Source organism: Oryctolagus cuniculus, chromosome 16 (assembly GCF_051225735.1).
Source record: "Oryctolagus cuniculus isolate XC-2025 breed Fujian yellow rabbit chromosome 16, ASM5122573v1, whole genome shotgun sequence".
Lineage (NCBI taxonomy): Eukaryota > Metazoa > Chordata > Mammalia > Lagomorpha > Leporidae > Oryctolagus > Oryctolagus cuniculus.
Window position 1 is genome coordinate 29,768,932 of NC_142882.1, and position 14,809 is coordinate 29,783,740.

Here is a 14,809-nt window from a genome sequence, read left to right on the forward strand (position 1 = left end):
GCTACAGCCTCTGTGTGTGTTTGTGTTTTCTGGATATTCTCTATGGACTTTAAGGTTTTGAATGCATTTTAGCAGGACCCTTTTTGTTTTCTCCTGGCAAACGCTAATTGGTTCCACCTGGAGTCAAATACTCCTCACATTCGAGTTTTCTAGGAAGAAAGATTCAGAAACCTGAGAAAACATGATAATTCTTTCTGTAAACATGATATTGGATACATTTGCCGAACAGGAAGATTGTGATTTTCTCCAAAACCACTTTCACGGTGATTTTTGGTTAAATTTCACCAGAAATCCACAACAATTTGTGCAGATACTCCTGGATGAAAATAAAACTGTCTGGTGATTTGTAGCTATCTCAATCCCAGATCTTGCTACAGCCTCTGTGTGTGTTTGTGTTTCCTGGATATTCTCTATGGACTTTAACGTTTGGAATGCATTTGAGCAGGACCCTTTTTGTTTTCTGCTGGCAAACGCTAATTGGTTCCACCTGGAGTCAAATCCTCCACACATTCGAGTTTTCTAGGAAGAAAGCTCCAGAAACCTGAGAAAACATGATATTTCTTTCTGTAAACATGACATTGGATACCATTGCCGAACAGGAAGATTGTGCTTTTCCCAAAACCACTTTCACGGTGATTTTTTGGTTAAATTTCACTTCAAAACTACAACAATTTGTCCAGATACTCCTGGATGAAAACAAAACTATCTGGTGATTTGTAGCTATCTCAATCCCAGATCTTGCTACAGCCTCTGTGTGTGTTTGTGTTTTCTGGATATTCTCTATGGACTTTAAGGTTTTGAATGCATTTTAGCAGGACCCTTTTTGTTTTCTGCTGGCAAACGCTAATTGGTTCCACCTGGAGTCAAATACTCCACACATTCGAGTTTTCTAGGAAGAAAGCTTCAGAAACCTGAGAAAACATGATATTTCTTTCTGTAAACATGACATTGGATACATTTGCCGAATAGGAAGATTGTGCTTTTCTCCAAAACCACTTTCACGGTGATATGTTGGTTAAATTTCACTTCAAAACTACAACAATTTGTCCAGATACTCCTGGATGACAACAAAACTATCTGGTGATTTGTAGCTATCTCAATCCCAGATTTTGCTACAGCCTCTGTGTGTGTTTGTGTTTTCTGGATATTCTCTATGGACTTTAAGGTTTTGAATGCATTTTAGCAGGACCCTTTTTGTTTTCTGCTGGCAAAAGCTAATTGGTTCCACCTGGAGTCAAATCCTCCACACATTCGAGTTTTCTAGTAAGAAAGCTCCAGAAACCTGAGAAAACATGATATTTCTTTCTGTAAACATGACATTGGATGCATTTGCCGAACAGGAAGATTGTGCTTTTCTCCAAAACCACTTTCACGGTGATTTTTGGTTAAATTTCACCCGAAATCCACAACAATTTGTCCAGATACTCCTGGATGAAAACAAAACTATCTGGTGTGTTGTGGCTATCTCAATCCCAGATCTTCTACAGCCTCTGTGTGTGTTTGTGTTTTCTGGATATTCTCTATGGACTTTAAGGTTTTGAATGCATTTGAGCAGGACCCTTTTTGTTTTCTGCTGGCAAACGCTAATTGGTTCCACCTGGAGTCAAATACTCCACACATTCGAGTTTTCTAGGAAGAAAGCTCCAGAAACCTGAGAAAACATGATATTTCTTTCTGTAAACATGACATTGGATACATTTGCCGAAAAGGAAGATTGTGCTTTTCTCCAAAACCACTTTCACGGTCATTTTTTGGTTAAATTTCACTTCAAAAATACAACAATTTGTCCAGATACTCCTGGATGAAAACAAAACTATCTGCTGATTTGTAGCTATCTCAATCCCAGATCTTCCTACAGCCTCTGTGTGTGTTTGTGTTTTCTGGATATTCTCTATGGACGTTGAGGTTTTGAATGCATTTTAGCAGGACCCTTTTTGTTTTCTGCTGGCAAACGCTAATTGGTTCCACCTGGAGTCAAACACTCCACACATTCAAGTTTGCTAGGAAGAAAGCTTCAGAAACCTGAGAAAACATGATATTTCTTTCTGTAAACATGACATTGGATACATTTCCCGAAAAGGAAGATTGTGCTTTTCTCCCAAACCACTTTCACGGTCATTTTTTGGTTAAATTTCACTTCAAAACTACAACAATTTGTCCAGATACTCCTGGATGAAAACAAAACTATCTGGTGATTTGTAGCTATCTCAATCCCAGATCTTGCTACAGCCTCTGTGTGTGTTTGTGTTTTCTGGATATTCTCTATGAACTTTCAGGTTTTGAACGCATTTTAGCAGGACCCTTTTTGTTTTCTGCTGGCAAACGCTAATTGGTTCCACCTGAAGACAAATGCTCCACAGATTCGAGATTTCTATGAAGAAAGCTTCAGAAACCTGAGAAATCATGATATTTCTTTCTGTAAACATGACATTGGATACATTTCCCGAACAGGAAGATTGTGCTTTTCTCCAAAACCACTTTCACGGTCATTTTTTGGTTAAATTTCACCCGAAATCCACAACAATTTGTCCAGATACTCCTGGATGAAAACAAAACTGTCTGGTGATTTGTAGCTATCTCAATCCCAGATCTTGCTACAGCCTCTGTGTGTGTTTGTGTTTTCTGGATATTCTCTATGGACTTTAAGGTTTTGAATGCATTTCAGGAGGACCCTTTTTGTTTTCTGCTGCAAACGCTAATTGGTTCCAGCTGGAGTCAAATACTCCACACATTCGAGTTATCTAGGAAGAAAGCTCCAGAAACCTGAGAAAACATGATATTTCTTTCTGTAAACATCACATTAGATGCATTTGCCAAACAGGAAGATTGTGCTTTTCTCCAAAACCACTTTCAAGGTCATTTTTTGGTTAAATTTCACCCGAAATCCACAACAATTTGTCCAGATACTCCTGGATGAAAACAAAACTGTCTGGTGATTTGTAGCTATCTCAATCCCAGATCTTGCTACAGCCTCTGTGTGTGTTTGTGTTTTCTGGATATTCTCTATGGACTTTAAGGTTTTCAATGCATTTTAGCAGGACCCTTTTTGTTTTCTGCTGGCAAACGCTAATTGGTTCCACCTGGAGTCAAATACTCCACACATTCGAGTTTTCTAGGAAGAAAGATTCAGAAACCCGAGAAAACATGATATTTTTTTCTGTAAACATGACATTGGATACATTTGCCGAACAGGAAGATTGTGCTTTTCTCCAAAACCACTTTCACGGTGATTTTTGGTTAAATTTCACCCGAAATCCACAACAATTTGTCCAGATACTCCTGGAGGAAAACAAAACTATCTGGTGATTTGTAGCTATCTCAATCCCAGATCTTGCTACAGCCTCTGTGTGTGTTTGTGTTTTCTGGGTATTCTCTATGGACTTTAAGGTTTTGAATGCATTTCAGGAGGACCCTTTTTGTTTTCTGCTGGCAAACGCTAATTGGTTCCACCTGGAGTCAAATCCTCCACACATTCGAGTTCTCTAGGAAGAAAGCTTCAGAAACCTGAGAAAACATGATATTTCTTTCTGTAAACATGACATTGGATACATTTGCCAAACAGGAAGATTGTGCTTTTCTCCAAAACCACTTTCACGGTCATTTTTTGGTTAAATTTCACCCGAAATCCACAACAATTTGTGCAGATACTCCTGGATGAAAACAAAACTATCTGGTGATTTGTAGCTATCTCAATCCCAGATCTTGCTACAGCCTCTGTGTGTGTTTGTGTTTTCTGGATATTCTCTATGGACTTTAAGGTTTTGAATGCATTTGAGCAGGACCCTTTTTGTTTTCTGCTGGAAAATGCTAATTGGTTCTACCTGGAGTCAAATCCTCCACACATTCGAGTTTTCTAGGAAGAAAGCTTCAGAAACCTGAGAAAACATGATATTTCTTTCTGTAAACATGACATTGGATACATTTCCCGAAAAGGAAGATTGTGCTTTTCTCCAAAACCACTTTCACGGTCATTTTTTGGTTAAATTTCACTTCAAAACTACAACAATTTGTCCAGATACTCCTGGATGAAAACAAAACTATCTGGTGATTTGTAGCTATCTCAATCCCAGATCTTGCTACCACCTCTGTGTGTGTTTGTGTTTTCTGGATATTCTCTATGGACTTTGAGGTTTTGAATGCATTTTAGCAGGACCCTTTTTGTTTTCTGCTGGCAAACGCTAATTGGTTCCACCTGGAGTCCAATATTCCACACATTCGAGATTTCTATGAAGAAAGCTTCAGAAACCTGAGAAAACATGATATTTCTTTCTGTAAACATGACATTGGATACATTTCCCGAACAGGAAGATTGTGCTTTTCTCCAAAACCACTTTCACGGTGATTTTTGGTTAAATTTCACCAGAAATCCACAACAATTTGTCCAGATACTCCTGGATGAAAACAAAACTGTCTGGTGATTTGTAGCTATCTCAATCCCAGATCTTGCTACAGCCTCTGTGTGTGTTTGTGTTTTCTGGATATTCTCTATGGACTTTAAGGTTTTGAATGCATTTGAGCAGGACCCTTTTTGTTTTCTCCTGGCAAACGCTAATTGGTTCCACCTGGAGTCAAATACTCCTCACATTCGAGTTTTCTAGGAAGAAAGATTCAGAAACCTGAGAAAACATGATAATTCTTTCTGTAAACATGATATTGGATACATTTGCCGAACAGGAAGATTGTGATTTTCTCCAAAACCACTTTCACGGTGATTTTTGGTTAAATTTCACCCAAAATCCACAACAATTTGTCCAGATACTCCTGGATGAAAACAAAACTATCTGGTGATTTGTATCTATCTCAATCCCAGATCTTGCTACAGCCTCTGTGTGTGTTTGTGTTTTCTGGATATTCTCTATGGACTTTAAGGTTTTGAATGCATTTTAGCAGGACCCTTTTTGTTTTCTGCTGGCAAACGCTAATTGGTTTCACTTGGAGACAAATACTCCACACATTCGAGTTTTCTAGGAAGAAAGCTTCAGAAACCTGAGAAAACATGATATTTCTTTCTGTAAACATGACATTGTATACATTTGCCGAACAGGAAGATTGTGCTTTTCTCCAAAACCACTTTCACGGTCATTTTTTGGTTAAATTTCACTTCAAAACTACAACAATTTGTCCAGATACTCCTGGATGAAAACAAAACTATCTGGTGATTTGTAGCTATCTCAATCCCAGATCTTGCTACAGCCTCTGTGTGTGTTTGTGTTTTCTGGATATTCTCTATGGACTTTAAGGTTTTGAATGCATTTTAGCAGGACCCTTTTTGTTTTCTGCTGGTAAACGCTTATTGGTTCCACCTGGAGTCAAACACTCCACACATTCGAGTTTTCTAGGAAGAAAGCTCCAGAAACCTGAGAAAACATGATATTTCTTTCTGTAAACATGACATTGGATACATTTGCCAAACAGGAAGATTGTGCTTTTCTCCAAAATCACTTTCACGGTGATTTTTGGTTAAATTTCACCCGAAATCCACAACAATTTGTCCAGATACTCCTGGAGGAAAACAAAACTATCTGGTGATTTGTAGCTATCTCAGTCCCAGATCTTGCTACAGCCTCTGTGTGTGTTTGTGTTTTCTGGATATTCTCTATGGACTTTGAGGTTTTGAATGCATTTTAGCAGGACCCTTTTTGTTTTCTGCTGGCAAACGCTAATTGGTTCCACCTGGAGTCAAACACTCCACACATTCGAGTTTTCTAGGAAGAAAGCTTCAGAAACCTGAGAAAACATGATATTTCTTTCTGTAAACATGACATTGGATACATTTGCCGAACAGGAAGATTGTGCTTTTCTCCAAAACCACTTTCACGGTGATTTTTGTTTAAATTCCACTTCAAAACTACAAGAATTTGTGCAGATACTCCTGGATGAAAACAAAACTATCTGGTGATTTGTAGCTATCTCAATCCCAGATCTTGCTACAGCCTCTGTGTGTGTTTGTGTTTTCTGGATATTCTCTATGGACTTTAAGGTTTTGAATGCATTTTAGCAGGACCCTTTTTGTTTTCTGCTGGCAAACGCTAATTGGTTCCACCTGGAGTCAAATCCTCCACACATTCGAGTTTTCTAGGAAGAAAGCTCCAGAAAGATGAGAATACATGATATTTCTTTCTGTAATCATGACATTGGATGCATTTGCTGAACAGGAAGATTGTGCTTTTCTCCAAAACCACTTTCACGGTGATTTTTGGTTAAATTTCACCAGAAATAAACAACAGTTTGTCCAGATACTCCTGGATGAAAACAAAACTATCTGGTGATTTGTATCTATCTCAATCCCAGATCTTGCTACAGCCTCTGTGTGTGTTTGTGTTTTCTGGATATTCTCTATGGACTTTAAGGTTTTGAATGCATTTTAGCATGACCCTTTTTGTTTTCTGCTGGCAAACGCTAATTGGTTCCACTTCTAGACAAATACTCCACACATTCGAGTTTTCTAGGAAGAAAGCTTCAGAAACCTGAGAAAACATGATATTTCTTTCTGTAAACATGACATTGGATACATTTCCCGAACAGGAAGATTGTGCTTTTCTCCAAAACCACTTTCACGGTCATTTTTTGGTTAAATTTCACTTCAAAACTACAACAATTTGTCCAGATACTCCTGGATGAAAACAAAACTATCTGGTGATTTGTAGCTATCTCAATCCCAGATCTTGCTACAGCCTCTGTGTGTGTTTGTGTTTTCTGGATATTCTCTATGGACTTTAAGGTTTTGAATGCATTTTAGCAGGACCCTTTTTGTTTTCTGCTGGTAAACGCTAATTGGTTCCACCTGGAGTCAAACACTCCACACATTCGAGTTTTCTAGGAAGAAAGCTCCAGAAACCTGAGAAAACATGATATTTCTTTCTGTAAACATGACATTGGATACATTTGCCGAACAGGAAGATTGTGCTTTTCTCCAAAACCACTTTCACGGTGATTTTTGGTTAAATTTCACCCGAAATCCACAACAATTTGTCCAGATACTCCTGGAGGAAAACAAAACTATCTGGTGATTTGTAGCTATCTCAGTCCCAGATCTTGCTATAGCCTCTGTGTGTGTTTGTGTTTTCTAGATATTCTCTATGGACTTTAAGGTTTTGAATGCATTTTAGCAGGACCCTTTTTGTTTTCTGCTGGCAAACGCTAATTGGTTCCACCTGGAGTCAAACACTCCACACATTCGAGTTTTCTAGGAAGAAAGCTTCAGAAACCTGAGAAAACATGATATTTCTTTCTGTAAACATGACATTGGATACATTTGCCGAACAGGAAGATTGTGCTTTTCTCCAAAACCACTTTCACAGTCATTTTTTGGTTAAATTTCACTTCAAAACTACAACAATTTGTGCAGATACTCCTGGATGAAAACAAAACTATCTGGTGATTTGTAGCTTTCTCAATCCCAGTTCTTGCTACAGCCTCTGTGTGTGTTTGTGTTTTCTGGATATTCTCTATGGACTTTAAGGTTTTGAATGCATTTTAGCAGGACCCTTTTTGTTTTCTGCTGGCAAACGCTAATTGGTTCCACCTGGAGTCAAATACTCCACACATTCGAGTTTTCTAGGAAGAAAGCTCCAGAAAGATGAGAAAACATGATATTTCTTTCTGTAATCATGACATTGGATGCATTTGCTGAACAGGAAGATTGTGCTTTTCTCCAAAACCACTTTCACGGTGATTTTTGGTTAAATTTCACCCGAAATCCACAACAATTTGTCCAGATACTCATGGATGAAAACAAAACTATCTGGTGATTTGTAGCTATCTCAGTCCCAGATCTTGCTATAGCCTCTGTGTGTGTTTGTGTTTTCTAGATATTCTCTATGGACTTTAAGGTTTTGAATGCATTTTAGCAGGACCCTTTTTGTTTTCTGCTGGCAAACGCTAATTGGTTCCACCTGGAGTCAAACACTCCACACATTCGAGTTTTCTAGGAAGAAAGCTTCAGAAACCTGAGAAAACATGATATTTCTTTCTGTAAACATGACATTGGATACATTTGCCGAACAGGAAGATTGTGCTTTTCTCCAAAACCACTTTCACAGTCATTTTTTGGTTAAATTTCACTTCAAAACTACAACAATTTGTGCAGATACTCCTGGATGAAAACAAAACTATCTGGTGATTTGTAGCTTTCTCAATCCCAGTTCTTGCTACAGCCTCTGTGTGTGTTTGTGTTTTCTGGATATTCTCTATGGACTTTAAGGTTTTGAATGCATTTTAGCAGGACCCTTTTTGTTTTCTGCTGGCAAACGCTAATTGGTTCCACCTGGAGTCAAATACTCCACACATTCGAGTTTTCTAGGAAGAAAGCTCCAGAAAGATGAGAAAACATGATATTTCTTTCTGTAATCATGACATTGGATGCATTTGCTGAACAGGAAGATTGTGCTTTTCTCCAAAACCACTTTCACGGTGATTTTTGGTTAAATTTCACCAGAAATAAACAACAGTTTGTCCAGATACTCCTGGAGGAAAACAAAACTGTCTGTTGATTTGTAGCTATCTCAATCCCAGATCTTGCTACAGCCTCTGTGTGTGTTTGTGTTTTCTGGATATTCTCTATCGACTTTAAGGTTTTGAATGCATTTTAGCCGGACCCCTATGTTTTCTGCTGGCAAACGCTAATTGGTTCCACCTGGAGTCAAATACTCCACACATTCGAGTTTTCTAGGAAGAAAGCTTCAGAAACCCGAGAAAACATGATATTTCTTTCTGTAAACATGACATTGGATATATTTGCCAAACAGGAAGATTGTGCTTTTCTCCAAAACCACTTTCACGGTCATTTTTTGGTTAAATTTCACCCGAAATCCACAACAATTTGTCCAGATACTCCTGGATGAAAACAAAACTATCTGGTGATTTGTAGCTATCTCAATCCCAGATCTTGCTACAGCCTTTGTGTGTGTTTGTGTTTTCTGGATATTCTCTATGGACTTTAAGGTTTTGAATGCATTTTAGCAGGACCCTTTTTGTTTTCTGCTGGCAAACGCTAATTGGTTCCACCTGGAGTCAAATCCTCCACACATTCGAGTTTTCTAGGAAGAAAGCTTCAGAAACCTGAGAAAACATGATATTTCTTTCTGTAAACATGACATTGGATACATTTGCCGAACAGGAAGATTGTGCTTTTCTCCAAAACCACTTTCACGGTCATTTTTGGTTAAATTTCACCCAAAATCCACAACAATTTGTCCAGATACTCCTGGATGAAAACAAAACTATCTGGTGATTTGTATCTATCTCAATCCCAGATCTTGCTACAGCCTCTGTGTGTGTTTGTGTTTTGTGGATATTCTCTATGGACTTTAAGGTTTTGAATGCATTTTAGCATGACCCTTTTTGTTTTCTGCTGGCAAACGCTAATTGGTTCCACTTCTAGACAAATACTCCACACATTCGAGTTTTCTAGGAAGAAAGCTTCAGAAACCTGAGAAAACATGATATTTCTTTCTGTAAACATGACATTGGATACATTTCCCGAACAGGAAGATTGTGCTTTTCTCCAAAACCACTTTCACGGTGATTTTTGGTTAAATTTCACCCGAAATCCACAACAATTTGTCCAGATACTCCTGGATGAAAACAAAACTATCTGGTGATTTGTAGCTATCTCAGTCCCAGATCTTGCTATAGCCTCTGTGTGTGTTTGTGTTTTCTAGATATTCTCTATGGACTTTAAGGTTTTGAATGCATTTTAGCAGGACCCTTTTTGTTTTCTGCTGGCAAACGCTAATTGGTTCCACCTGGAGTCAAACACACCACACATTCGAGTTTTCTAGGAAGAAAGCTTCAGAAACCTGAGAAAACATGATATTTCTTTCTGTAAACATGACATTGGATACATTTGCCGAACAGGAAGATTGTGCTTTTCTCCAAAACCACTTTCACAGTCATTTTTTGGTTAAATTTCACTTCAAAACTACAACAATTTGTGCAGATACTCCTGGATGAAAACAAAACTATCTGGTGATTTGTAGCTTTCTCAATCCCAGTTCTTGCTACAGCCTCTGTGTGTGTTTGTGTTTTCTGGATATTCTCTATGGACTTTAAGGTTTTGAATGCATTTTAGCAGGACCCTTTTTGTTTTCTGCTGGCAAACGCTAATTGGTTCCACCTGGCCTCAAATCCTCCACACATTTTAGTTTGCTAGGAAGAAAGCTTAAGAAACCTGAGAAAACATGATATTTCTTTCTGTAAACATGACATTGGATACATTTGCCGAACAGGAAGATTGTGCTTTTCTCCAAAACCACTTTCACGGTCATTTTTGGTTAAATTTCACCCAAAATCCACAACAATTTGTCCAGATACTCCTGGAGCAAAACAAAACTATCTGGTGATTTGTAGCTATCTCAATCCCAGATCTTGCTACAGCCTCTGTGTGTGTTTGTGTTTTCTGGATATTCTCTATGGACTTTAAGGTTTTGTATGCATTTTAGCAGGACCCTTTTCGTTTTCTGCTGGCAAACGCTAATTGGTTCCACCTGGAGTCCAATACTCCACACATTCGAGTTTTCTAGGAAGAAAGCTTCAGAAACCTGAGAAAACATGATATTCCTTTCTGCAAACATGACATTGGATGCATTTGCCGAACAGGAAGATTGTGCTTTTCTCCAAAACCACTTTCACGGTCATTTTTGGTTAAATTTCACCCAAAATCCACAACAATTTGTCCAGATACTCCTGGAGCAAAACAAAACTATCTGGTGATTTGTAGCTATCTCAATCCCAGATCTTGCTACAGCCTCTGTGTGTGTTTGTGTTTTCTGGATATTCTCTATGGACTTTAAGGTTTTGAATGCATTTGAGCAGGACCCTTTTTGTTTTCGGCTGGCAAACACTAATTGGTTCCACCTGGAGTCAAACACTCCACATATTCGAGTTTTCTAGGAAGAAAGCTTCAGAAACCTGAGAAAACATGATATTTCTTTCTGTAAACATGACATTGGATACATTTGCTGAACAGGAAGATTGTGCTTTTCTCCAAAACCACTTTCACGGTGATTTTTGGTTAAATTTCACCCAAAATCCACAACAATTTGTCCAGATATTCCTGGAGGAAAACAAAACTATCTGGTGATTTGTAGCTATCTCAATCCCAGATCTTGCTACAGCCTCTGTGTGTGTTTGTGTTTTCTGGATATTCTCTATGGACTTTAAGGTTTTGAATGCATTTGAGCAGGACCCTTTTTGTTTTCTGCTGGAAAATGCTAATTGGTTCTACCTGGAGTCAAATCCTCCACACATTCGAGTTTTCTAGGAAGTAAGCTTCAGAAACCTGAGAAAACATGATATTTCTTTCTGTAAACATGACATTGGATACATTTCCCGAAAAGGAAGATTGTGCTTTTCTCCAAAACCACTTTCACGGTCATTTTTTGGTTAAATTTCACTTCAAAACTACAACAATTTGTCCAGATACTCCTGGATGAAAACAAAACTATCTGGAGATTTGTAGCTATCTCAATCCCAGATCTTGCTACCACCTCTGTGTGTGTTTGTGTTTTCTGGATATTCTCTATGGACTTTGAGGTTTTGAATGCATTTTAGCAGGACCCTTTTTGTTTTCTGCTGGCAAACGCTAATTGGTTCCACCTGGAGTCAAATACTCCTCACATTCGAGTTTTCTAGGAAGAAAGCTTCAGAAACCTGAGAAAACATGATATTTCTTTCTGTAAACATGACATTGGATACATTTCCCGAACAGGAAGATTGTGCTTTTCTCCAAAACCACTTTCACGGTGATTTTTGGTTAAATTTCACCAGAAATCCACAACAATTTGTCCAGATACTCCTGGATGAAAACAAAACTGTCTGGTGATTTGTAGCTATCTCAATCCCAGATCTTGCTACAGCCTCTGTGTGTGTTTGTGTTTTCTGGATATTCTCTATGGACTTTAAGGTTTTGAATGCATTTGAGCAGGACCCTTTTTGTTTTCTCCTGGCAAACGCTAATTGGTTCCACCTGGAGTCAAATACTCCTCACATTCGAGTTTTCTAGGAAGAAAGATTCAGAAACCTGAGAAAACATGATAATTCTTTCTGTAAACATGATATTGGATACATTTGCCGAACAGGAAGATTGTGATTTTCTCCAAAACCACTTTCACGGTGATTTTTGGTTAAATTTCACCAGAAATCCACAACAATTTGTCCAGATACTCCTGGATGAAAACAAAACTGTCTGGTGATTTGTAGCTATCTCAATCCCAGATCTTGCTACAGCCTCTGTGTGTGTTTGTGTTTTCTGGATATTCTCTATGGACTTTAAGGTTTGGAATGCATTTGAGCAGGACCCTTTTTGTTTTCTGCTGGCAAACGCTAATTGGTTCCACCTGGAGTCAAATACTCCACACATTCGAGTTTTCTAGGAAGAAAGCTCCAGAAACCTGAGAAAACATGATATTTCTTTCTGTAAACATGACATTGGATACATTTGCCAAACAGGAAGATTGTGCTTTTCTCCAAAACCACTTTCACGGTGATTTTTTGGTTAAATTTCACTTCAAAACTACAACAATTTGTCCAGATACTCCTGGATGAAAACAAAACGATCTGGTGATTTGTAGCTATCTCAATCCCAGATCTTGCTACAGCCTCTGTGTGTGTTTGTGTTTTCTGGATATTCTCTATGGACTTTAAGGTTTGGAATGCATTTGAGCAGGACCCTTTTTGTTTTCTGCTGGCAAACGCTAATTGGTTCCACCTGGAGTCAAAGACTCCACACATTCGAGTTTTCTAGGAAGAAAGCTTCAGAAACCTGAGAAAACATGATATTTCTTTCTGTAAACATGACATTGGATACATTTGCCGAACAGGAAGATTGTGCTTTTCTCCAAAACCACTTTCACGGTGATTATTGGTTAAATTTCACCTGAAATCCACAACAATTTGTCCAGATACTCCTGGATGAAAACAAAACTATCTGGTGATTTGTATCTATCTCAATCCCAGATCTTGCTACAGCCTCTGTGTGTGTTTGTGTTTTCTGGATATTCTCTATGGACTTTAAGGTTTTGAATGCATTTTAGCAGGACCCTTTTTGTTTTCTGCTGGCAAACGCTAATTGGTTTCACTTGGAGACAAATACTCCACACATTCGAGTTTTCTAGGAAGAAAGCTTCAGAAACCTGAGAAAACATGATATTTCTTTCTGTAAACATGACATTGGATACATTTCCCGAACAGGAAGATTGTGCTTTTCTCCAAAACCACTTTCACGGTCATTTTTTGGTTAAATTTCACTTCAAAACTACAACAATTTGTCCAGATACTCCTGGATGAAAACAAAACTATCTGGTGATTTGTAGCTATCTCAATCCCAGATCTTGCTACAGCCTCTGTGTGTGTTTGTGTTTTCTGGATATTCTCTATGGACTTTAAGGTTTTGAATGCATTTTAGCAGGACCCTTTTTGTTTTCTGCTGGCAAACGCTAATTGGTTCCACTTCTAGACAAATACTCCACACATTCGAGTTTTCTAGGAAGAAAGCTTCAGAAACCTGAGAAAACATGATATTTCTTTCTGTAAACATGACATTGGATACATTTCCCGAACAGGAAGATTGTGCTTTTCTCCAAAACCAGTTTCACGGTGATTTTTTGGTTAAATTTCACTTCAAAACTACAACAATTTGTGCAGATACTCCTGGATGAAAACAAAACTATCTGGTGATTTGTAGCTTTCTCAATCCCAGTTCTTGCTACAGCCTCTGTGTGTGTTTGTGTTTTCTGGATATTCTCTATGGACTTTAAGGTTTTGAATGCATTTTAGCAGGACCCTTTTTGTTTTCTGCTGGCAAACGCTAATTGGTTCCACCTGGCCTCAAATCCTCCACACATTTTAGTTTGCTAGGAAGAAAGCTTAAGAAACCTGAGAAAACATGATATTTCTTTCTGTAAACATGACATTGGATACATTTGCCGAACAGGAAGATTGTGCTTTTCTCCAAAACCACTTTCACGGTCATTTTTGGTTAAATTTCACCCAAAATCCACAACAATTTGTCCAGATACTCCTGGAGCAAAACAAAACTATCTGGTGATTTGTAGCTATCTCAATCCCAGATCTTGCTACAGCCTCTGTGTGTGTTTGTGTTTTCTGGATATTCTCTATGGACTTTAAGGTTTTGTATGCATTTTAGCAGGACCCTTTTCGTTTTCTGCTGGCAAACGCTAATTGGTTCCACCTGGAGTCCAATACTCCACACATTCGAGTTTTCTAGGAAGAAAGCTTCAGAAACCTGAGAAAACATGATATTCCTTTCTGCAAACATGACATTGGATGCATTTGCTGAACAGGAAGATTGTGCTTTTCTCCAAAACCACTTTCACGGTCATTTTTGGTTAAATTTCACCCAAAATCCACAACAATTTGTCCAGATACTCCTGGAGCAAAACAAAACTATCTGGTGATTTGTAGCTATCTCAATCCCAGATCTTGCTACAGCCTCTGTGTGTGTTTGTGTTTTCTGGATATTCTCTATGGACTTTAAGGTTTTGAATGCATTTGAGCAGGACCCTTTTTGTTTTCGGCTGGCAAACACTAATTGGTTCCACCTGGAGTCAAACACTCCACATATTCGAGTTTTCTAGGAAGAAAGCTTCAGAAACCTGAGAAAACATGATATTTCTTTCTGTAAACATGACATTGGATACATTTGCTGAACAGGAAGATTGTGCTTTTCTCCAAAACCACTTTCACGGTGATTTTTGGTTAAATTTCACCCAAAATCCACAACAATTTGTCCAGATATTCCTGGAGGAAAACAAAACTATCTGGTGATTTGTAGCTATCTCAATCCCAG